This window comes from Cupressus sempervirens, chromosome 9 (assembly GCF_028749045.1).
Source record: "Cupressus sempervirens isolate cs-2001-9-10 chromosome 9, ASM2874904v1, whole genome shotgun sequence".
Lineage (NCBI taxonomy): Eukaryota > Viridiplantae > Streptophyta > Pinopsida > Cupressales > Cupressaceae > Cupressus > Cupressus sempervirens.
Window position 1 is genome coordinate 825,470,949 of NC_143126.1, and position 25,057 is coordinate 825,496,005.

The 25,057-nt window shown below is 40.4% G+C and overlaps 1 protein-coding gene across 1 annotated transcript in view; it reads left to right on the forward strand.

Moving 5' to 3' along the window:
• LOC149541220 (developmentally-regulated G protein 1) overlaps window positions 1-25,057 on the forward strand; it is a 192,322-nt gene that overhangs the window by 125,018 nt on the left and 42,247 nt on the right. The window lies entirely within an intron of this gene.

The following is a 25,057-nucleotide window of genomic DNA, read 5'->3' on the forward strand; positions in this document are numbered from 1 at the left end:
ACTAAAAGGGCACACAATTATACTGAAGGGGGTAGGGGTGTGTGAAGGGGAATCAGTATAATAACGAGTTTTCCCAATTTAAAACTTTTATCCACTAATAACTTCAAATACTGAAATAAACAATTATGCACTTGAACACAATGGCACAATGATTTACGTGGAAACCCAATGCAGGAGAAGACCACGAAAAAATTAATGTTTTATACAAACTTGCTCTTTTACAATGATTCGTAGGCTCCAACCCCTATGTTTATGAGCCACAACATCAACCCCATCATCGACATTATCTTACATTTATAGAGTTGGATATAATTTCCTTTGCAGTTTATCTAGTTGGAAGTGATTGAAGTCGTTAAGTCACATTGGTATCCATTCAATGAGTAGCGTAAGTCCCTTTGTGATAATCAACATATCACATCATTAAAATTGGGTGAAAGTCCACGATTAAAAACAGACTTTGAGGTTTTCTCATTTGATCACACAATCAAGATAGATTGTTTAACATAAGAGCATCCTTGTTCAAGACAAAGTTGGAAATTTGGTATTTCATCTTGAAATATTAAGTCTTTGATTCTGTATGTTGTAGTGGAACAAAACTCACATTAACTAATCGTTATTAAAGATCGATTATTCTTGGTCAATGTTAAGTATTCTAATGAGCCCTGTTGGCTCTAGCCTCAAAAGTAAATTTTGCTTGATTGACATTTCATCAAACTTGACAAAGTCAAGTTCTGATTTTTGTGTGTATGCAAGAGTTTGTTCTTGAAATTGAACAATATGCAAGAGAAAACTCAACTTCTGAAATATATTTCTCCTTGCAAATTTGTACAAGATCAAGAAAATAATTATTAAATTTAAATGAGCACCTTTTTAACTTCAACAAATAATCACCATTTGCAAGAATGAAGGCAGATTCATTTGCTATTGATCAAATTATAAGTGCTCACAAATGCACATTCAAATATGCAATAATTGCATTGATTTAAGAACCTATTATTTGCAGATTGATGTTGGATATTTTCTTTGGAGACGAAATCAACGTGCAGCATCATGTAAAACCCCACGCTCAATTCCGAACACCACCACTGAGATACAGATCACAGATTAGTTGCTGCCAATACAAGGTTGAGATGCAACCTCCAGCCTCAACACAGCCTCACTAGCAGTAAACGCAGGTCTTAATTATGCCACCAAAAATCACCAAACACTGGTTAGAAATACAGGAACGTGCATCTCAGCTGAAACCGACCCTTCTCAAGCAATTTGTACTCAACTCAAACCCTTCCAATCATGGATCAAAATGCTGAGAACTGATTAGATAGCAGTACACAGGAACACAATTCACCAATATAACTCATTGGCTCAAAGTGCAATAATTTCAAGAGAGAGAACATCTCAGATTGAAGAAATATTCTCAAACCCTCATCACCCAATTTCATCAAATATAAGCATCATGAACCCATTGCTTTCTCACAAATCATTGCGTTTATAATAATTAAAGATTTGTTCTTCAAGACACCAAAAGCAAGCAGCTTCTCTCACACACTTTTCACTAAAGAGCCTTCATCAATATAGTTTCAATTAGAAGCCTTTGTTTAATAACTTGGAATTAATAATAAATAACACCCAAGCTAGAAGCTTCATGAAGACACTTTTCACTTAAAAGGCTTCTTCAACACACCTTTCACTTAAAAGCGATTCGGTTAAAAGCATTGCTTTTAAGACTTAGGATTATATTCCATGTGAATCAATGATTAATACCCCTACTAATCGCCCAAAAGGAAATTGTTAAACCTAAACTCAATTTATACCATATATTAATCAAAGTTTTGATATAAATACACAGGAATTTGTCAATTAGAACTTAGCATATTAACATATAATTATTTACCGCAAATCAAGTGCGACATCTAAATAAACATAAGTTCAGTACATGTCAAACTCCATGAAACTACAAGTTCTGAATACATCTTAAGTTTCAGTGTCGATCAAAACTAGAAGTAGAAATCATAAATTGCATCTACGAGTAAAGTTCAAAAGAGATCACTATTGTTGGGTGTGTGTTGCTGACGTAGTTGAAACATCCTCAATAGGTGCCTCCACGAGTGTCTAACTACGCTCACGTTCCTCCTCATGTGCTGCCACTTCTACATCCCAATCATTTTCCCCCATCTCAAACTGAGCTAGCTGCTCATCAGTCAATAAAGGATCTCCTTGCACATCGACATCATCACCATCAGGAGGAGCTATCCAATCTATTGTATATGGGTCAATGTCATCCAAGTTAATTGCTTCATATGAAGCTTGCTCTTGCACCCTCTTTTCATGCAATTGAACGTTGCACCACACATAAACCTATTGTGCTTCTTTTTGTGTTCTCAAAAGTGCCCCAATTTCACTTGTAACCTGAAGCACTACAAGGCTGCAATTCTATTTGAATGACAAGCTTCTGAAGATTAGGTGTTGTAGCACCATAGTCTTCCTATCATAAATTTGTAAGGATAAAAAAACCATTTAAAATGTGCTCAACATTCATATAAACTAATGAGAAAAATCAATGGTATAATAAAACAAAAACTTATACATTTTTACTTGGCTATAGGGTGTATCTCCTATGTTTGCCATTAGGAGAAAAAAGAATTGACACCTCTTCCCTCTTGTAGCTCTATAGCTCATCAAGTATGAGGTCTCAAAGGTTCAAATCAACAACCAAATTTAAATACATGTGTCTCGACAAACTTGAATCTCTGCATTTGCTCGAAAAGTGTTGGAGAAATAGAACTTGGGGTTCAAATAGCAGCTGCATGAATATACTGGTAGAGTAGTTGGTTTCACTTATGATCGATGATGTTACATATGGGTCTATATTTGGTCCTATCCATAGTCTCATATAGATACCCCATCCATAATTCGTTGGACCTTCACCAATGATGTTAACACTTGGACATAAGAAATTCTACAAAAATTAGCAAATTGCAGTATTTGAAATTTAAATAATAAATCATCAATGAAGACTTGAAAACTTACTTTGATGATCTCTTAATGCAGGAGCATCCAATGTGTAAGGGCAATTCTGTATCACCCAAAAATATGCTTAGTGTTAATTTTTGTTTAATGTGTTTGCTTTTCTAGATACCTATTGGGCCAAATAGAGATTCCAACTCTCATAGTTCCACTACTGTTTTTGTGGGTTAGTGTTTTTAGCACCTTGGGACATGTGCCATTGCAGAAAATAGGTTATTTTGTAATTGAGCCATAATTATGTTGAGTTGGAGGGATGATTGTAATTGTAATTGAAAGCATTCCGAAAAAAGAATCAAGTCAAAAGAATTTACGGTTTGAAAGTTATTGCAGTTTTAAGTTGTTTGGACACCCCTTAAGAATGCTTCAAAGTCAAATTTGGGGCACTTAACGGCCTCATATGGGTCTGAAAAAAGGGGGATGAACAAAGCTGGTCCATAAGGCTATAGAACGCTTGCAGAGCTTTTCGAAAATGTAAACGGTTCATCAATCGGAGTCCCAGATCAAAAGTTATGCCTCGCGGAAGCTGGACTACCATTTTTTGATTCTTCTAATTTTGCACCAACTTCTAATGTGTCTTCTAGAACCTTCTACTTTGGCGGTGGATGCAAATGACATGTTCTAAAATGTATTCCTAACCATAAACCTAATTCGGGTTACTTAAGGTCATTTCTTGTATTGTAAAGGCAGGTTTTGTGGAGTTTGGGAGAAGGTATTGTGTAATATCTCATTTCTACAACTACTCTCAAAATTGTCACGTCCGAAGTTAGTAGTGGGCAGTACAGACAGGCTAAGCTGGTGCATAGATGCTAGGTGCCATAGTACAGGCAAAGGGGAGGTCGTACGGTGTAGTGTGGGGCAACAAGCGTGTTGTACGATGATGGAAGAGGGTGGTACGAGGTGCAATTATGACCGTACGATGACCCAGGAGGTCATACGATAGATGACCAAGGTGGTTGTACGATGGATGAAAGGAGATGTGGAAAGCCATAGGGTAGGTGTAGACACCGAAATGAGGTGGTCGTACGGTGATAGTAATGGAGGGTGTATAGTAGGAGAGTGGAGGCTGTACGGAATGAGGTACTGAACTTGCAGATGACAATGTACGAAAAATGCAAGAGAAACACAAAATGTCCTATAAAATACTTTATTCATTCAGCACAAGAGAACTTGATCAAATTAAACATAATGACTTCTCCAATTTGCAATATGAGAGTGCTCTAATTTACTAGATCCGAGCAAAGTGTTATAGGTGACGGAATAGGGTGAGGGTTAAAACCCCACAAAAATCAGATATACCAAATAGGAAAGGTTTTTCACTTTCGAAATGGTGAACAATAGAGAACTCCAACAGAAATTCGCAGTACACAGAAAATAATCAAAAGTTGCATACCCAATGACTACCTACAAGCTGTGCTTAAATACTTGTCGAGGAAAAAATTTCGAGGGTGTACAAAGATAGCCGATGGCAACACAAACTACGGATTCAAAAAAAGGGTCCGAGATATTAAATCAATCAGCCCATTAACAATAGTTTGATTAATGATTTATTTTATAACGGGAACATTATAGTTCTCCCGTCCCAAATTTTGCTCGTCCTCAAGCAAATGCAATGCAGGGTGTTGAAGAATGTTCTCGCCCTCCCATGTCACGTCATCTAACTGCAAGTGTTTCCAACGTACCAAATATTCCTTCATCGTGGGGTTTCGCAGGGTCTTCTCACGTACTTCGATGATCTTGGCTGGTTCCAATATGAGATTTCCTTCTTCATTGAGCAGTGGAAGGTCTATGGCTACTATGACATTCTGCCCACAGACTTCTTCAGGCACAAAATATGAAAGACGTTATGAATACGGCTCACCTACGGAAGTTCCAGCTCATAGGCAACTTTACAAATGCAACATACTACACGATAGGGGCCATAAAATCATGGCTTCAATTTTTCTAATCCCTTTTACTTCAATGAGGATTGTCGATATGGTTGGAACCTAAGATAAACCAAGTCCCCTACTTCGAAACTCCTCTCCATTTGGTATCTATCGGCGTACATCTTTTGTTGATTTTGTGCCCATTGTAATTTTTCCTTTAGGCATCTAAGGATGTCCTGTCCCTCGCCCTCTTTGCGTGACTGTCACCCAAACTTGTGTCAATGAAGGAAAGGGGTTTGTATCCATATAGAGCTTTGAATGGTGCCATTTCGATAGACATGTGGTACGTGGTATTGTAACAATATTCCCCTAGGTGTATCCATTTGATCCACGCCAATTGTTGTGTCGAAACATAGTTCCGAAGGTAACCTTTGAGCCACTTGTTTACAATCTCCATTTGTCCATCTGCCTGAGGGTGGTAACTAGTACTTGGTGACAATTTTGTCCCTGCCAACCGAAACAATTTTGTCCAGAAAATATTGATGAATCGCCCACCCTGATCACTGACAATGTTTCGGGGTAATCAGTGCAGACGAAAGACTTCTCCATAAAACAGATCGACAACTTGTGCAACTTGAAAATCTGAGGGGATGGCGAAGAAATGTGCGTACTTTGTCAATCTGTCAACCACCACGAAGATACAATCTTTTCCGTTCACCTTGGGAAGTCCAGTTATGAAATCCATCGAGAAACTTTCCCACTTATGTTCAGGAATTTGCAGAGGTTACAGTAATCGAGCACGTAGAGTATGTTCAGATTTGTTTTGTTGGCACACTGCAGACTCTTACATATTGCAATACATCTCCTTTAAGTCCTTTCCATGAAAACCTCTCCCTAAGACGTTTGTACGTTTTGAGGAAGCCCGGGTGTTCTGTCAAGGGTGAGTTGTGTACCTCCTTCAACATTTTCTACTTCAATTTGGATTCTGGCACTCAAAATATCTGATTCTTATAGTAAATGATGTCATCCACCACATTGTACTGATCATCCTGGGTGTTGCCATCCATTAGCTCACAGGCAAATGTGTTTCTGGAATATTCTACCAACAAATGTGCTTTCCAATCGGCTGAAATCTGGATTACTAAGCAGATGGCGGTTTTCTTGGACAAAGCATCTACAACCACATTGTTCTTTCCTTTCACATATTCAATGTCAAAATTAAAAGCTTGAACCTTGCTTACCCATTTTTGTTGCCTAGTTCAAATCCCGTTGCTTCAAAAAAATCTCAAACTATTGTGATCCGTACAAACGACAAACTTAGCACCAACCAGATACTGTTGAAATTTGGTTAGTGCATGTACGATTGCCAACATCTCTTTGTCGTAGATGGAATACAAGCGTTCTGTTTGCGTAGGCTTCCTGCATTCATAGGCTAAGGGGTGTCTATCTTGCATCAGTATTGCGCCAATGCCTTCTCCAGAGGCATCGCACTCCATAATGAACGATCGAGTGAAATTAGGTAAAGCTAGCACAGGACAAGTGTTCATTGCTTCCTTCAGCTTATCAAAGGTGAGTTGTGCCTTTTCATTCCACTGGAAGGACCCCTTTCATGTCAGATCTGTTAGTGGTGCATTGAGCTGAGAGAACCCTTTTACAAACCTCCGATAATAATTGCATAGTCCAAAAAATCCTCGCTACTCCGTGAGTGATTTTGGGGAAGGCCAATCAAGGATAGCCTGAATCTTTGTAGGAGTTGATGAAATCCAACTCCACAGCTCGCCAAGATCACTTGCATGCAAATAACCTGTCAAAGGGAAACCAAGAAGGAAGAGGTGGAGCTTGAAAAAACCCTAAACAAACTTGAGAGAGAACATATGTGAAACAATGAAATTGTATTTACAATGAAAATGAGTTGTGAGATACAATGAGAGAGCCCAAATATAAAGGCCTCATGGAAGCTTGTAGAACAAGCTGGAAAGAGGTAGGAGATAAGGTTGACAACTAAGCATCCACAAAAAAGTGGAACATGCTAGAAGGGAACAAACTCCTGTGTTGTCAACAACTCATCACTACATGCATTAAATACTAAATATTAAATAAATACATTAACTTAAGTAAGCTTAAGTAAATAGAATAAATAATAAATAATAAATTATTTACTCTAACACCCTCTCTTAAGTGCAACTTAGGGGAATGCCTTAAGCTCACAAAACTAAGATGAAATGCAGAATGGGTCCCGGTAACAAGGCCATGTTAGGTACCCATGTACAATGCAAAGAGATGCAACCTCTGAAAACGGGGAAAGAGAGAAAACCACGTAGGAAAAACCCTCCCCCAAAAAGAGGTAAGAACATAGTGAAGAACTGAAGAAGCCTCCAACTAGGGGAATGTCCCCTAAAACAGGAACAAGAAGTGATCATGAAGAGCATCACTGAAGCATGAAGAAGCCGCAAAGTCTACTATTTGAAAGAAACTGCTGATCTGAAGAACCTCCATGGAAGAAGGCACGAACCGAGCGTGTCTATATGGTAGATGATCCATCTCACCGAAATGCATAGGTAGCCAACCACTGCAATCGCCTCGTATATAGGATCAACCACTGAATACATAGCTCACACTATCGAACCATCGAACCAAGGATGCATTAGAACAACAACATAATCCCCCTTAATGCAGACGGGGTGAGATGACAGGCAACTGAGAAGGTGGGCCAAAATCCCTTTGTAGACAGAATCAAGAACGACGAGAGAGGAAGAGGTACAAACATGTATAAAGACACGGTCACAACAACGTTGCATGGGAAAACAAAAGGAAAAAGGCCTAAAACAACAAACAACTATCCCCCCCATGGTGCTTTATAAAAAGAGTGCAAGTACAACTATCTCAAAAAACAACGTTCATGAACCCGAAATGCAAAAGTGACACTTTATCTCAGTGCGTATATAAAAGAGCTTACAAATGATGTCTACAATGATCAAAAAAGGAAAAAAACTGACACAAAAGATAGGACAACCCAAAACAAAAGAAACCATGCCAGGAAAACGATCCTCAGACCTGAAACACCCAAGATATCCACTATAGAGCAAAAACACCAAAAACATGATAGAAAGAGCATGGCCCATAATCTAAGGAAAAAGACAACATTTCTAAAAAGGTGACAAAACCAGCTTTCCAAAAATATAACGTTTTCAAAAAACTGACATGGGACACAAAAGATATGCATGCCGAAGTCAAAAACACAACTTTGGACTTCAACTGAAAAAATGGGCAACAAAATTGCATCAAAACCTGAAAATACTTGCACCAATGTCTTCGTCTCAGAATCAGCTTTCCGGCGCTTCTTTCGGATTGGAAAATACCTCCGTATGCTCAAGTTATGGCCAAAAAACTACAAGTAGGTCCAAAATGACCTTGGAGAGGTGCAAGGGGCTGATGATGTAGTGCTGACGTCAGCATTTCACTTGATTAAATTCACGGGCTGTTAGCCGTCACAGCAAAAAAAAGGCCACATGGCAAGTCCACGTGGCAAAGGGGTGACATGGCAAGGTCCACGTGGCAAAGTGCCATGTGTCACCTGTAGAAACTACCGCGTGAGCAGGAAAATCCATGTGTTGCTAAGTGGCGAGTTGATTGTCTGTTGAGTTGGCACTGTGCTGGGCAGGTGACAAAATCCACGTGTCACACAGAGGCAAAGTCCACGTAACTGTTGGAGGCGCTGATTGTACTAGGCGCTGCGGCTGGTGGCGGACAAGCGTAGCTTTGGTGGTGCTCGGGCGGCAAGAACAGTAGGGTGGCGCCATGGCGGCTTGCCGATGCTGCCACCGGCTATGGTGGCGCACGAGCTGCGCAGTGGCGGCACGGTGGTGGCCTCTAGTCGGCGCGCCCTAATTTGATTTTTTTTTTTTTTTTTTTTTTAAATTTTCACTACACATCCGTACAATCCGTACGGGAAAGCCTTGGAACAATTTTTTTTTGCCTCCCGGAGCCTTGTCTCCAAAATCGACAAATTTTATATGGATCCGTCCTTTTTGACCAACATCACTGATGATGTGAAAGGGCTAGAACTAGGATGGATCCATCCTTTTTCTAGCAGTTCTCGAATCGTCTTTTCGATCTCATCTTTGAATTTTTTGGGATGGCAGTATGGTGTGGTTATGATTGGCTTGGCTTTTGCTTCCAACTTGATAGTATGTTGAAACCCTCGATGAGGTGGTATGCCGAGAGGAATGTCTATAAAAAATAAATCATATCTCTCAAAATCTTTTAGAGATCATCATCCTGGGGAGGTGTCCGTTGCCCTTTTAGAGGTTGCCGAAACAAAACAATGTGCAGCCCAATCAACGTCATCACGCAGAAAAATTGCCTCTGTCCAATGTGCAGAAACTTTGTTCGGACTCTCATTAGCCATTCCGCGGAGAACCTTCTTTCCATTGACAACAAAAGTGAAATCCATCTGTTTGAAGCTCTTAGTGTATTCATCAAGTGTCTCCATCTATTGTATGCCCAAAATAACCTCCATGTCATCAAGGTCCACTATGAAGAAATCCTCAGTCACGGTGTGATTCACCATTGTGATACTTAGTTGAGGAACAAGGTGTGTGAAGGGTAGAAGGGTTCCTTCGACAACCTTGACCTGAAATCTTGTGTGTGTCTCTGTAGTAGACCTCTTCGCTTCACCAAGGATGAGTTTATGAAGTTTAGAGTGGCTCTACTATCAAGCATACCATAACCCTTTGTCCTTGAAGCGTTCCCCATACACGAAATACTGTGCACCTCAAGCTATCAACTAGGGCGATAGTTCCTCCACACCGTACCAATGCTACAATTCTTTCCATACGGTTCAAACTATGTCGGTGTTGTCGTGATGTTGGTTGTCTTCGAAGGGTATTTCTTCCTATTTGTCCTCATCATCGGACACGACCTCAATTTAATGGATCTTTTCTTTTCTAAGGAATCTGTGGCTAGGTTCCCAAGGTCCTTTGTAGTTGAAACATAGTTTTTTCCTTTGGAGCTCCTATCTAGTGGCTTTGTCCAACAACGGCTTCTTGGGCGAAGGTTTATTATCTTTGTCCCTCAGAAACACCGAGGGTTTGGAATGTGAGCAACTTCGGGAGGATAATGCCATATTCTGTGCCTTCTTAATGGCCTCCAACAAGGTGGCAGGATTGAACCTCTTTACCCAACCTTTCAGTGGTTCTGTCAGTCCGTCTATAAAGAGCACTATCCGTCTTATTTCAGAAATGCCCATCACCAAAACAGAGAGTTTCCAATATTCCGCAATGTACTAGTCAACCAATCCAGTCTACCTCAGTTGTGTCCAATCTTTGAAATTGAGTTCTGGATCTTTACCATCAAATCGATCTATCAATCTCTCAATGAATTTCACATAAGTATTTATTTGATCATGCCCCAGTGTGATGGTGTCATGATTCCACTATTCATGCACTACTCCCTCCAAGTGCAATGCTACAAATTTAATTGCTTCTTCTAGCATGGGATTAAGCTAGAAGTATCGACCTTCATTATCCACGCTTGCAAAAATATGAATCTGGATCCGTCAAATCTAGACAATTTTACTTTACTCAACTTCCTCTTGAGATCATCATTAAAATATCCTCTATTTTTGCCTCCCAAATATCTTATTCTCAGATTTGCATAATCTTTGTAGGATATATCCTCCTCAAAATTTGCATTCTTCCAGTCTTCTCTCAATTGTTCTTGCATTTCTTCTAGAGTCGGTTACTTCCCTTCGGGTGGTGTCTCTGTCCATGGGGGGAAAACGGCATGGAAGGTCGAGAGCGTGTTGGATGACGGTTTGCTTTACTCGACACCGAGTCCGCACTGTGACCATTTTGTTCTTCGGATATTTTATTGTCTACCAACATGAGTCTCTTCCATGAGTTGTTGAGTGTCAATGCTCTTTGCCTGATTCTTTGCAAGTTCTCTCAGTAGTGCCACGAGTTCGACAGTTGTGGGTTCTGGTTCAACGTCCATTAGATCAACGGAATGGGTTCTTCATCTCTTTTGGCTATAAACTCTCATTCACTGTCCACAGGTTGGTAGGATCAAAGCTCTGATACTACTATAATATCCTGTTTCTACAACTACTCTCAAAATTGTCACGTCTGAAGTTTTAGTGGGCAGTATAGAGAGGCGAAGTTGGTGTATGGATGCTAGACATCGTAGTATAAGCAAAGGGGAGGCTGTTGGAAGAGGGTGGTATGGGGTGTAGCTACGGCTGAACAGTGACCCAGGAGGCCATACAGTAGATGACCAAGGTGGTCGTACGGTGGACAAAAGGAGATGTGGGAAGTCGTACAGTAGGTGTAGACATCGAAATGAGGTCGTATGGTAGAATGAAGTGTGTAGTATGGTGATAGTAATGGAAGTCATACAGTAGGAGGGTAGAGGCCATACGAAATGAGGTACTGAACTTGTAGATGACAAAATGTATGGAAAATGCAAGAGAAACACAGAACATCTTATAAAATACCTTATTCATTCAACACAAGAGAACTTGATCAAATTAAACATAATGACTTTTCCAATTCGCAATATAATAGTGTTCTGATTTGCTAGATCTGAGCGAAGTGTTACAGGCGACAGAATAGGGTGAGGGTTAAAACCCCACCGAAACTAGATATACCAAATACGAAAGGTCTTTCACTTCCAAAATGGTGAACAACAAAGAACTCCAACAAGAATTCACAATACAGAGAAAATAATCAAAAGCTACATACCCTAATGACTACCTACAAGCCGTGCTTAAATACCTGTCAGGGAAAACTTTTCAAGGGTGTAGAAAGATAGTTGATGGCAACACAAACTACGGAAACAAAAAAAGGGTACAAGATATTAAATCAATCGGCCCATTAACAATAATTTGATTAATGATTTATTTTATAACAGGAACACTACATACTATGAAAAGGGTTTTTCTCTAGAATTTGATAACATTGTAAGCTCATAGGGCATGTAGTTGAGTCTATTTTCTCTGTACCGAATGTAATAGCATATCATTTCTAATAATAAGATTCTCCTTTTCCTATTGTGGTCATTTTGTCTTGGGTTGTGCCCTCATCAAGTGGTATCAGATCGAGAGTTCCTGAGTGGACAAAGTCACCTCAAGTACCTTTCTCACGGGTGAGATAGTGACAAGTGTCAGTACCTTTGGTCTAATAATGAATCTCCTACCTAAGTACCCACTTAGCTCCTACTCACTCAAATCCTGGGCGGTAGCATCCTCCCTGGTGTTTAGTAACGCATCGTCTATGGTGACCACTACATCAGATCCCATTACATCTAAGTGAACTCTAGGTATCTTTAAACCCTCACTTGTTTCTGTCTATGTAGGTAACTCCATCACTCCCTCCTGTGTCTCTACCTCGTCAACGGGTATAATTGCGGCTACAGCCATATGTGACTTAGCCCCTATCTCTAGCAAAACTACAACTATAGCTGGCAAAGCCTCTTTGTCAATTGAAGGCTCAGTCCCTAGAGGTGCTAATGCTAGTCAAATTGGTGGCCAAGGTGTTGGCCGCGCCGCTGGTCTAGCTGCTAAGGTGACTGGGGTCGTAGCCAGAGGCTGTCTAAATTATCCAAATTTGGGGATGTGGACGCTTGCTAGGACTAAGTGAGAGTGAGATGTAGCTGCGAGGGACCTTGAAAATAATAGTGGTGGCGTTGTGATAACCTCGATGTCCTCATCGTCCTCCTCGTCCTCCACCACTTCCTCCTGTAAGTCGTCAGTGACTATGGAGGATGTGTCCTACTTCCCACTATTAGTGTTCCCGTGCTCTAAGCTCTCTACCTCCTGTCGCACCCTCTTGTGTTTGATGGCCATCATCCCTCCTGGAGGATCAGGGTGCTTCTACTGCATGATCAGAAATTTCCTTGGTTCAGTCAGACTTGGCTTGATCTCCAATCTATCATTAAGTATCATCCGTGTTGTGGCATTGAGAAATAGACCGATGGCATAGTGTGGCGTATAGAATGTTTTGTGATGCAATGTCGTGAACTCATTCATGCGCTCAACCAATAAAGATGCCCAGTCATATACTCTGCCATTCATGATGTTGTTCATTATGGTCACCTATAGAAATGAGATGTCTGATGCCCTACTCGATCCGATGAGTCTACTTTTTACTAGGTCCATCAGACAACACCAGTTTCCTTCCTGCACAACAAATCTCTTCAATCCCCTTTCCTTTGAAGTATCCATTAGGGCTTCGCTTTCTGCCTGAGGCAGCTTCCCACATACTAGTTCTACTAGCTGCAACTTTACTTCCTCTCTGTGCATGACTTGGTATGCCAAGCACCCTAGTGAAATCTGCAGCTCTAAAAGATATCACGAGGTTTTGTCCTAGGTACCTAAATGAACTCGTTTGTGAAAATCGATCGTAGGCTTTTAGCATGGTGCGGAGAAAACCCTTGAAGTCACGAATGCAAAATACTGGCATTCGCAACACCCAATCCACCTGTGCCCTCGGTATGCTTTCCTTCACAAATTGGTCATTTAGGGTCTCCTACCACCACTTCCTACGCTCCAACTTGTTCAAACCCTGGAACGTTACATTCTGAGGTGTGAGGTATGTGGTTGCAGCCTTTTGTGCCCTTGCCTTCTTTTTGCCTGTACTTCCTGTAATACGCACTCCCAATGGTAAAGCCTGTACATTCCTGTTCATTGTGTTGCTTGCTGAATCTTCTTCTAATTTCTTCTTCCCGACTAAATGCATAACTGTCACCTTTTTTGTCTTTTTTTGTAAAGAGGATAGAAAACAGTTAGGTTAGTTGCTTACACTCCTCTGTACAACTTATCCTGAGGGGCTCTTCTACCATCCTTCAACGTTCGTACGGCTCCTGAGAGATAGCCCCACTAAAGTTTATTGCTATTGTATGGTGTCAATTGCAAGTTTGCGTCTTCTCCCTTCAATGCTCTTATACGGCTAGGATAGCCATGCTCATGTTCCCTCCAACTTTATGGAGTTTTGGTGTTATCTCCTTATGCTCACATGCCCAGTGATGTCTTTTACTTGTGCTAGGTACGGCTATATGGCCTTTGGGGATTAACTTTTATTGTGCTCTATGGTCATGTGGTAATTTAATCTTTACCACGGCATGGTCGTACGATGACTTGCTTGTACAGTCCCGCACTACCCGGCTAAGTCCGTATGCTGTATGGCATAACCTTTCCTTCTGCAAAGTCCGTACATAGTAGCAACTACAGTGATCTTTTACCCCCAAACTGTATGGTGACGAGGTTTTGTATGATTACTATGCTTGTCCTTATTGCTCCTTGCATTGGCCATACTATACGTGCCTTTGTTCTTCATCTCTTTTTGGGTCCATACGGTATGTAGATTTTCTTTTTATCTCTTTCTAGGTCGTACGACTGTACAGAGGATTAATTTTATTTGATGTTGACCATACAGTAGCCCTATAACCTGTCTTAGATGGTCGTACGGTTGTTTGTCAGGGATGTACGGCTTGCTCTGCTTCTCATACTTTGTCTTTCCCATTTGTACAGCTCTATTTTCTCCTGCTCTACTTCTCAATTGGTCGTATGGTACTTACCTTTACTTGTACTTTGCTTATAAGTTCGTACGGTTTCTGATAAGATTCTCTCTTTAATCTAGAGTAACTTTAATGTAGGCCTTCTAGCTCTCACTTTGTTTTTAGTATACAATTTCTCTTATTATAATTATAATTTTATATATATACAAATATTACTATCATCTACTTTTTATCATTATTATATTTTTATACTACTTCTAAGTTGTCCATCCAGGTCTCATTCTCTCCCAGAACCTTATTCCTTTCATGATATATTTTTAATTTTGACCCATTTACTGCCATTCGTCACCTCCTTTCCGTCTAGCGTCCATAGCTTTATTGCTCTGTTATCACCCACTTCACGAATTTTATATGGTCCGACCCATTTCACATTGAATGTGCTTGGTTTGATCTCGTTGTGCCCATTATATTTTAAAACTAATTGACCTGGCTGGAACTTGTTTAGTTTCAAGTGCTTGTTATACCATACCTTGCATCTGCACTATGAAACTTTAGTAGCCCATTGCACTTGTAATCGCCGCTCGTCTAGTTTATTTAGGTTGTGCAATCTTTCCCTAAGACTTTCCATATCTCCCAACTTGTTTTCACAAACTTGGTACCATGAACTCTGTTGGTACTATGGCTTCCTGACCATAAATTAGCTGGACTGGAGTGTGTCCTGTGGTGACTTTGTACGAGGTTCGGTATGCCCATAATGCTGATGGCAACTTTTCCTCCCAATCCTCACCTTCAACTACATAAGATCTGTAGATTACTGCAACCAAGATATTGTTTGTGGCTTCTCTAGGATGGTACGGGCTCGATAGAGAATGGTATTTTTTGAATTTCGTGATCAATAGTCAGATGACGTGATTGACAAAATGTCCCCCACTTGTCAACTGTATCGGGATCCCCTACCTTGTGATGATTTGCTTGGAGATGAATCTCACCATGCTTACTGCAAAGTTGTCTAGTAAGGCCCACGCCTCTACCCACTTAGTAAGGTACTTCGTTGCGACAACAATGTACCTACATCTTTGGGTTTTGCTCACCTTGATGGGTCTGACAAAGTCCAACCCCCAACATTCAAATAATCTTGTGTGTGAAGGGTTCAAAGGCATGAAATCCCTCTTCAGTAGTTTCCCAACCCTCTGACATGTATCGAATGCAACAACTCACTTCCTTGCGTCGTTGTGCAGGGTTGGCCACCACAACCCTGTCAGAAGCATCTTTTGTGCAGTTGTATTTGACCCCATTTGTCCTCTTGCGGGTCCTTCATATGCTTCCTTCAATACCTTCATGATTTTTTCCTCTAGAACACATCATCGTAAAATATGGTCGGGTCCCATCTTATATAGCAACCTGTTAATCAATTGGAATGTTCAATCCTCAACACCAGTTTCCTCCTCTCGTTTGGCGCCATTTCCCAAGGATTTTGCCCTGTCAAAAGATATTCCTCGATATTCGCGTACCAGGATGGTAGTATGACGATCTAGAATAGTTGTGCGTCGGGAAAGTTATCATTGACTCTCTTTGGAGGTTATCCCGAATTAATCCTCGATGGATGATCTGCACTTAAGTGGTTTTTCCCACGCTGTACCACAATTACAAATGTAAACTCCTACAACAACAGTAACCATCTACTTATCCGTCTTTGAATGATTGGTTTGTTCATGAGATATAGCAAGGCTTGATGATCCACATAGAATACGAATGGAGTTGCTAGTAGGTAGTGTCTAAACTTCTGTCGTACTATATTCTTTTTTGCCTTAGACAATAGTCTACTCGAGAAGTACACCAGATGGTTCAATCCATAATCACCCGTCTATGCCAATGTTGCTCCAATTGTGTAGTTCGATGCGTCGACATGTACATGAAACTCCTTGTCCCAGTTTGGATAAGCTAGCAAAGGTGTTGTGGCTAATCGTGTTTTCAATCTCTCAAAGGCTTCATTCTGTTGTGTTTCCGATTTATAGGGTTCTCTCTTGCAAGTTAGTTTGTCGAGCGGATAAGATATTTTCGCAAAGTTCTTAATAAATCTTCAGTAGTATCCTATGTGTTGCAAGAATGATTTTACCCCCATCACATCTATCAAAGGTGGCATTTCCAAGATTACCCGGACTTTGTCAAGATGTGTCTTTAATCTTGCTTTGCATACAATGTGTCCCAATAGTTTCCCCTATGATACCATAAATCTGCACTTCTTCAGGTTTAGTGCCAGTTGCGCTTGTCTAAATCTTACATGCATTCTCTAAGTGCAGTAAGATGCTTGTCCTCCACATTGAAAACTGACCAATCGTCCAAAAATGCTTTGAAGTTTATGACTGACATCTTGTCAAAGATGTGCAGGATAATTCTTTGAAACATTGTCAGGGCGTTGCATAGACCGAATAACATTCTATTGTAGGCGTATACCCCATCTTCTACTATGAAGGTTGCTTTGAGCTTATCTTCTTCTGCGATGGATATCTAGTTGTATCTAGAAAATCCATCCTTGAATGAATAGATTTCATGCCCCGTAACTTCTTCCAAAATACTAGCTGTGAACGGTATTGGAAACGAGTCCTTAATCGTTACTCCATTCAAGCATCGAAAGTCTACACATATCCTTATCTGAGTGGTGTCTTTTTTCAGAGATATCACAATTGGGGACACCCACTCATTTGTTTTTACCCTGAAAATAGTGCCTACTTCAAGCATGAGATTAATCTCATCTATAACCCGTGTGGCAAAATTTTTGTTCATCCGGTACAGTCACTTTTGTACGGGTACTGCTCCTTCTATCAGTGGGATATGATGGACACATAATTTCAGCAGTACCCCTTTCAGGTCTTTATACGTTCATGCAAAAACATCCTTATATTCCATAAATATTTTAAATGTTGCTGCTTTCAATATCAGACTAGAGGTACCAACACTTGTCACTATCTCACGCATGAGAGAGGTACTTGAGGTGATAGATCCTCCAACCCCAGCAGAGATTCATCTTATCATGGAGCTACCACCACCCCCACCTCTGACAAGGAGCACAGTTGAGAGGATGTTGGAAGTGGTAGAGATAGCCATGGTCATAGAGCACAACATGCCATCCAACCCTTCCACAGCCTTAGAGGAGGAGGATATCAAGACATACTTAGCAGATGTACTGACTCAAGGTAGGTGAGTAGTAGTCTTGGCACAGAGACATTGGAGTGGGTGGTACGAGAGTTAGAACAAGTCTTGGCATTTATGAGAGTTGGTTGTCTAGTGGCCTTCTCGATATGTTTTGAGGAAGGGGGATGCCCCAACATAGAGACCACAGAGATGCGAGAGGAGTAGACTACTCAGGAGCTTGTGGTGGAGAATAGAGTGGAGCAGCTCACGTGAGGAATAGTACAGGTATATTGAGAGGTGTATTATGCCCTGCGTAGGAGTGAGGCAGATCAAGTAGTAGCAGTAAGGGCTCGGGAGGAGACAGCTACCAGATTGGCCTCAGTGGAAGCAAGTTTGGCCACCTAGCAAGTAGCGTGGGGGAAGGAGCGGGCAACACTCATGGTTGAGAAGGCAGCAATGGTATCTCAGTTGCAGGAGGCAAAGAAAGAATCAGATGCAAAGGAAGTAGAGCTCAGAAGGATAGTCGACATGATGATGAGAGCGCTGGAATTCCAGATGCAAGTCAAACTAAATTTGGATGCATGGATGCAGCAAGTGCATGCCTTACGAGCACAACTTAATGAGCTCCAAGCACAACGAACATCTACCACACCAGTTGAACCAGGGACGCAACCCTCCATTTCTTAGCTTATGTCTTATTTTATGTTGAGTCTTGATGTATATAATTTAAATTGTCTCTATTTTGTCATTTAGAGATGACTTTTGTTTTTTTTTTGGGGGGGGGGGGGGAGGATGATGTTGTCGGTAAAAACTATGTTATAGCCGATGGGTTGGGTTAGTATCCTATAGGTTGCGTGACGATTAAGTCACCCTTTTGGAAAGTATATGTACATCCGAATAGATTTATGGATCATCATTGTAATCATAATTGCATATGTGCTTATATGAATAAAGTATTTGTTCTATGTTACATTCTAATCTATTAATGCGATTAGTATTTGTTTACCTTGTACGGTAAACAAGCATCAACTGTGAGGCAATTTTCACTGGGACTATGTGGTTGTGGGTTTTGCGATAGTGAAAAGATGCCTCTACGAAGAGAGCGTGGTGTAAGGGTCGAAGGTGTTCCTCCTAAGGTTAGAGCCCTCCAGAGACAAGTTCAGGCATTACAAGAGGAGATCTGTAGAGGGATGAATCTTTCCGTAAGGGATGAAAATGAGAAGGAAATGTTGTGTAGAGAGGAGGAGGAGAAGTCCTAAACTAGGTGGAGGAGAAGCTTTTTAGGGCTTTTTAGGGCCAAGTTGGGAAAAAGACCTAAACTTGAGGTCGGCATGTTTTCATGAAATCTAAACCCGGATGAATTGATTGACTGGATAAATGAGTTAGAGGAATATTTTGAGTATGAGGATATCGAGGACCCTGATAGGTTAAGTTTGTGAAGGGCAAACTAAAAGGCCATGCCAAAATCTAGTGGCAAGAGATTGAGTTAGAAAGGAATAGAAGAGGGAAGGAGAAAATCACAAAATGGGATCGCATGGTGGACAAACTAAAGAAGCATTTCATTCCTATTGACTACAAGCTTGATTTATTCAAGAAGATGCAAGGATTAAAGCAAGCGGGGAAATCTATCTAGGATTATATAGAGGAGTTTTACCGAGTCCTTATTAGGACGGGACATGTGGAAGCAAACAAGTAGAAGGTTACCCGTTACCTAAATGGATTAAGACCTAGTATTCAAGAGGAGCTAAGTTTGATTAGAATGACTAACATTGAAGAGGCATCCCAGTTTTCCTTGTGGGTTGAGGAGAAGCTAAACAAAAAGTTTGATGGAAGGCAAAGAGGGCGCAGTCAAGGAAGATGGGTCGGTGGTAGGTCATTTGGAGGCCAAAATGAGGACTAGAAGAAAAATGAAGATATGGGTACCAGCGGAAACCAGAAGAATTAGGGTTTCAACTGCTCCCGTGATCATAACTTTGGAGACCAAAGAGGAAGAGGTAGAGGACGCGGACAAGGTTCGGGAAGAGGAGGTTTCCATGGTACATGTTTTCATTGCAGTGAAGAAGGTCATCACGACTATGAATGCCCTCAATGCCAAGGAAGGACAGATAGGAGAGTTGATGGTCAAGCAAGGGTTACTGATATGGATGATGATGCTAAGTCATCACATTCAGAGGATGCAAAAAGGGGATAAGTTTTAGTTAATGAAAGGGTCTTGCTGAGTGGTGAGACTGAACTTGGGCAAAGGAAGAGTCTATTTCTTACCAGAATCAAGTGAGGGTAAATGTTGTGATGTGAATGTTGATGGTGGGAGCACTGACAATTTAGTACCAGAGGAGATGGTCTCAAAGCTAAGGTTGAAGAGGGAGATACACCCCCATCCATATCGGATTGCTTGGGTGCAAGATGACTACAAAGTCTAGGAATAAGGGTTGCATCCCAATAGTCACTCTCTGTGCCATCAAGGTCCCAATACGTTTAATATCATGTTGGTTGGCACTTAGCAGTTGAAGTGTCGACAGCCACAACATTGGTTGTCCTAGTTTCTTCCATGTTTCTTCTGGTAATACGTTAACACCGGAACCTCCATCTACAATGGTGTCTGTCAAGATAGTCCCCAAAATGCCCATCTCTACCACTGTAGGGTGTCTACTTGTAGTCACTGCAAGTAACATCAGGTCCTTCAGTGAGGGTTGCTCTTCCCGACAGAGTCTTCTTTTTCACCATCTGCATTCCTCCCTCGCCCATCCAAATTCTTCAGAGATGGTGTCATGTTTGATTGGGATATCAGCTTGCATCACCTACCTTATAATGTTTTGTTCCGCTCGAGTCCTCATTGAGGTACCTGCGGTATCATTAGTTCCCCTTCTTTCTGCCATCATTTCCTTCTCTATTTGGGCTTTTGCTTCTCACATCCGTCTTTTCTCTTCTTCGGGATTGGGGTATGCAACTTTCTTTCCTTGTGCTCAGGTGACTTTTAACACATCATCGTTTATGTCAATGTTCAACAGGTTCACCCCTGGCTTGGGGCATTTTGACTCATCATAGTCATCTTGACCACACCATCTGCACATAAATTGTGGTCATTCACTCTTTGGCAAATCTCTGGCGAAGTGGCTCCATTGACTACAAGCACGACATTGTATCATCAATTGCCTGCTTGGGTCGTACTGTATTCGGCTACAGCCTCTATTGTTATTATTGTTGTTTCCGCCTCTTCCCCGTTGGTTGTTCTGATATCATCCCGACGATGCATTAGTATTCACATTCCCTGTTCCCGTCGTGCCTAATATGGATACCTCTTGTGTCATCATAACTTGTTGGTAGTCTTTGCTTTTCATGTTGAATGGATATTCTTAAGTGGAATGTCTGGTTATCTAGTAGATATCACAAAACCGATTTTTGGGGCAAGAGCCCTTTGTATGGCCTTCCTAATTACACTTTGTACACTATAAGTCTCCATCAGTGCTTTGGCCAGAGCTTTTCGTCATGTTCTTGAATTCTTTCATCATGTGCAACATATCCTTTTCTAATGCTTGAATCTTCTTTTTTGATTCCTCAATGCTACTTTCTCAAGAAGAAACATCATTTTCATCCAACAATCTTCCTCATTTTGCTTTCACTTTCAGGGTTCATCACTCTGTTATATGCATTAATCTATGATGATGGGGGTACGATTTTCATCTTTTTCCGAAGTGCAAGTTTCAATCCTTAGATGAACCAACGTTTTTTCAAGCCATTGATTGGTGATCTTTCCATCTTTCCGACCACCTCCTTCAATTTCCTTGCATACCCTGTAATGTCCCCTGTTTAACCAGTTTGGATATATGTTGTCGTTAGCCTACTTCTATGTGGTCCCGGGGGCTAACAAGGACATGGACGGGATCTTGTGGTGTTTTGGCCTAGTCGATTTTGTTCTGGGGCCAACTAAGTTCGTTTGGAGGCATTTACAATGTGACTTACTATTTTTAGTAAGTCAGCCAGGCTAGTCGGATGATAATTTTGATGATGGGGTTGGATGTGTTTTTCTTAGCTCTTTCTAACGAGCTATCATTTGTGGTGTTTCGAGATCATTTGCTATGGAATTTTAATGCCGGAAGTTATTTAATAAAGTAACTTCAATTAAATTAATATTATAAGGTTACTTTATTATATATATGTGTGCCCAAGAGTGGGACACCAAATGATCTCCTTGGGACTTTAAAGTGATAAATGGAAACAATATATTAAAATGCAAATATGAGATTTAATCCCACATTGCTTGTGGAGTGGGGGTCGACCCTCTAAGAGGACTTTATATACAGCCATGAGTGGGATGTGGAGATATGAAGAAATTGATGAATTTCAAGCTTAGTTTGGTTGGTTTGGTTGCTGGCTTTTGGAGACGAAATCCTCCATTGGTGACAATCCTTTCGCTCTTGGAAGACAGAGTCAAGGGATTTAAGAATCTATTAGCTTCATACTGTGTGCATTCAGCTTCAATTTTTCAGCTACAGGTAAGATTGAAATTGTTCCATTTCCAAAGGATTATCATTGCAGACATTGAACAGCATGGACAGCAGATTTGGAGGTGAGATTTGGAGCAGGTTTGTGGGTAAACAGTGCTGCTACAGTGCGCGTGAACAGTGCGTGTGAATAGTGCGCATGAACAATCCTCATTCTGTGTACTTGGAGGTCATATTTCATACCCTAACCGAGCAGCTATTAGATGGGTTGCTAAACTGGACATCCATCCTCAAATTTCGAACAACAGCGATCATATTATTTCCAGGTTCTTCTACACCCGATTATAATAGTTCTATGAATGTATAGGTGTCATAATTATAAAGAGTTTTGCATATTCAGTCACTGTGTAACAGTCTTTGCACTACAAACTCAGTCACTTTTGTACACAGCTATATGAAGTTTGTATATCTTGAAAAGAGGATAAGTGTACGGAACATTAACGATCAGTCCATAAGAACTCTTTACATTGCATATTTGTAGTAGTGTTCAAGTGCCAAGATATTTGTCCTTGCTATTCTTCAGATCATATGGTCATTGTTTGGCAGAGAAGTATTATAACATCTGAACAAGAACTCAGAAATTACAAATCAGACTTTGCACACCAACTGTTTGACAAAATGTTGCTGAATCAAAACTAAAAAAATTCAAGGTAGAATTAGTAGGGTATGTTACATACCCACAGACAATTTCATCCTTCCCTTGTTTGGTGTTGTAAATCTTGGCTGCAATTTCGTTACCATCTCATAATAGCCAGAACTTTACAACAAACTCCTTCAGGCCCAACCATGTAGCTACCTTTACCTGATTGATCGCTACTCCCCTTAGAGTTGTCGTAAATTAACGCACCCAATCATCCTGGTTTGTCACTCCATTGGTCATCCATATGATTTCACATGTCCTACAATACCCTATGGGATCTTTTGAACCATCACCTGTGAACTTAGGCAGTTTCTGCTTTTGTCCTGTCATAACTATGCGTTGCGTTGGTTGTGTTGGTTGTGTTCCATGCAGTTTTTGGTTTTGCGGTGTGATAGGTTTTGATAAGAGGGTTGTGTGATTATCGAATTGTACTCGTTCGTATGGTGTGTCAAGGACAAAGTGGTTACCTCATGCTCGTGCTCCTTTGACACCTTGACTCACGTTGTTCCTTCTCCTCTGTTCGGATTCTCCACACATGGTGTACGTAAATTAAGAATTTTTTCCTTGGTTTCCTTAATCAGATTCAACATTTGTTGCATCTTCTCTAATAAGTCCTTTGTACTTCTTGGTCACCGACGGTTAGGCGAACCGTGCTCTTTGTTCAATACGCCTCCTGTGGCACCGTGGTCACCATTTGTCACCCCACTGTGGTACTCGTCAACGAGTTGCATGAGTCATTGCCTTGCTCGATTTGTTGTGTAAGGATCAAAACCTATTGTGCGGCATGGACATCATCATCATTTTGTTCTCTTTTATTTCTATTTTTATTCAATTGATTTGGCATGAATTCTTAAAAACACATCATAGATAATAAGAACACACACACACACACATATATATTCTTCGTACATCATCATGGGTCATCTATGTGACTGTTAAATAGTTCCAGTGTTCTTTACACACTCCATTTACATTCCCACGGTCGAAGGCTCATCGGTTAGATCTCTGTCGGGTTTCATCCCGATCCTCGGATTCCCAACCATTACGTTTGAGGAAGTTCCTAAGAGTCTGCTACCTGCATTGCTCCCTCTCAGCTTCCTCTCTTTGTCGTGCTTGTGCAAGTAATGCTTGCACAAATAGTCGAGGGAACTAGTGCAAAAGTCAATTGGCAGTGTAAAGTTTCTACAAATTCTGTAATAAATCTCAAACTTCTATAATATCCTTTAACTTGCTAAAGATAATCTTCTTAATGTTCTAAAGGTAGGAGGAGTTGTCACCTTTAACTCTGATCTGAATTTGATTTATCTGCAATATGTTTGTATAGGTATTATTGGTCAAGGGAGCAGACTTGTATTTGTGTGTTCTCAAACTACAATAACACCCTCCCTAAATATCATGACTAAAGGGCATGTCCCTCAAAGGGACATGACCCTTCCTATGTCGGCTTAAACCTCTCTCCTAGAAATCGGTGATTTGTAAGAATGGTTAACAATTAAACAACAACTAACACAATGTGTTAAGTTAGCATCAAATATCAAACAATCTTTAGAAGTTGCCGCCTATCACAAGAGGTGTTTTGGAATATATTTAATGCCTTCATATGATACTTAAGAAAGGAGAAGATTAGGTGCGATCTGCACTCTCAAACTAGTAGATTATCACAGTTACAAACTTAACACTCCCTCTTAACTTGATAATCATACTGAGAGATAATATATCTAGCATCATCAATTACGATGAATAAGCATAGATTCATACTCTATATCTGTCTAAATCTTCCTGAGAAAATAGCATTACAAGATATTGAGTCATATAACCATCTTGTAATATGACTTATCACTTATACCAGTCATGTCAGTATTGCATATAATGCAATAACTACAAGATAAAATCTAAAGAGTGATCAAATTCTTCATTTATCTAGGTTGTGACTCATAGGAACTAGTAATCCTGTATGACAACTTGCTCTAGAGTTAAGATCTACCAAAAAATGGGATAAAGACTGAAGAATGAATACTTCCTTTATCCAAATTGTTATAAATAGGCATAGAAATACTTTCCCAAATGATCTTGAACTTACCTAGACCTAACACTAGTTCTCTATTGTTCAATACATTATCTGAGGGATTGTCATCTCTCATAATGTCTTTTATACAAGTTTTCATTATCTCAGAGATCGTCACCTCTTAAATAATGAATACAAATGGTGGAGCCCATAACAGTCAATAGTCTGACAAATAAAATTATTTTAATAATAATTTAAAGAATACAAATGAATTACAATTCAATCATATCAAGTCTTCTCCTGAAGTGATCTATCTTCACTCTAGATAGAGGTTTGGTGAGTGTGTCTGTTGTCTGATCTGCAGTGCAAATGTATT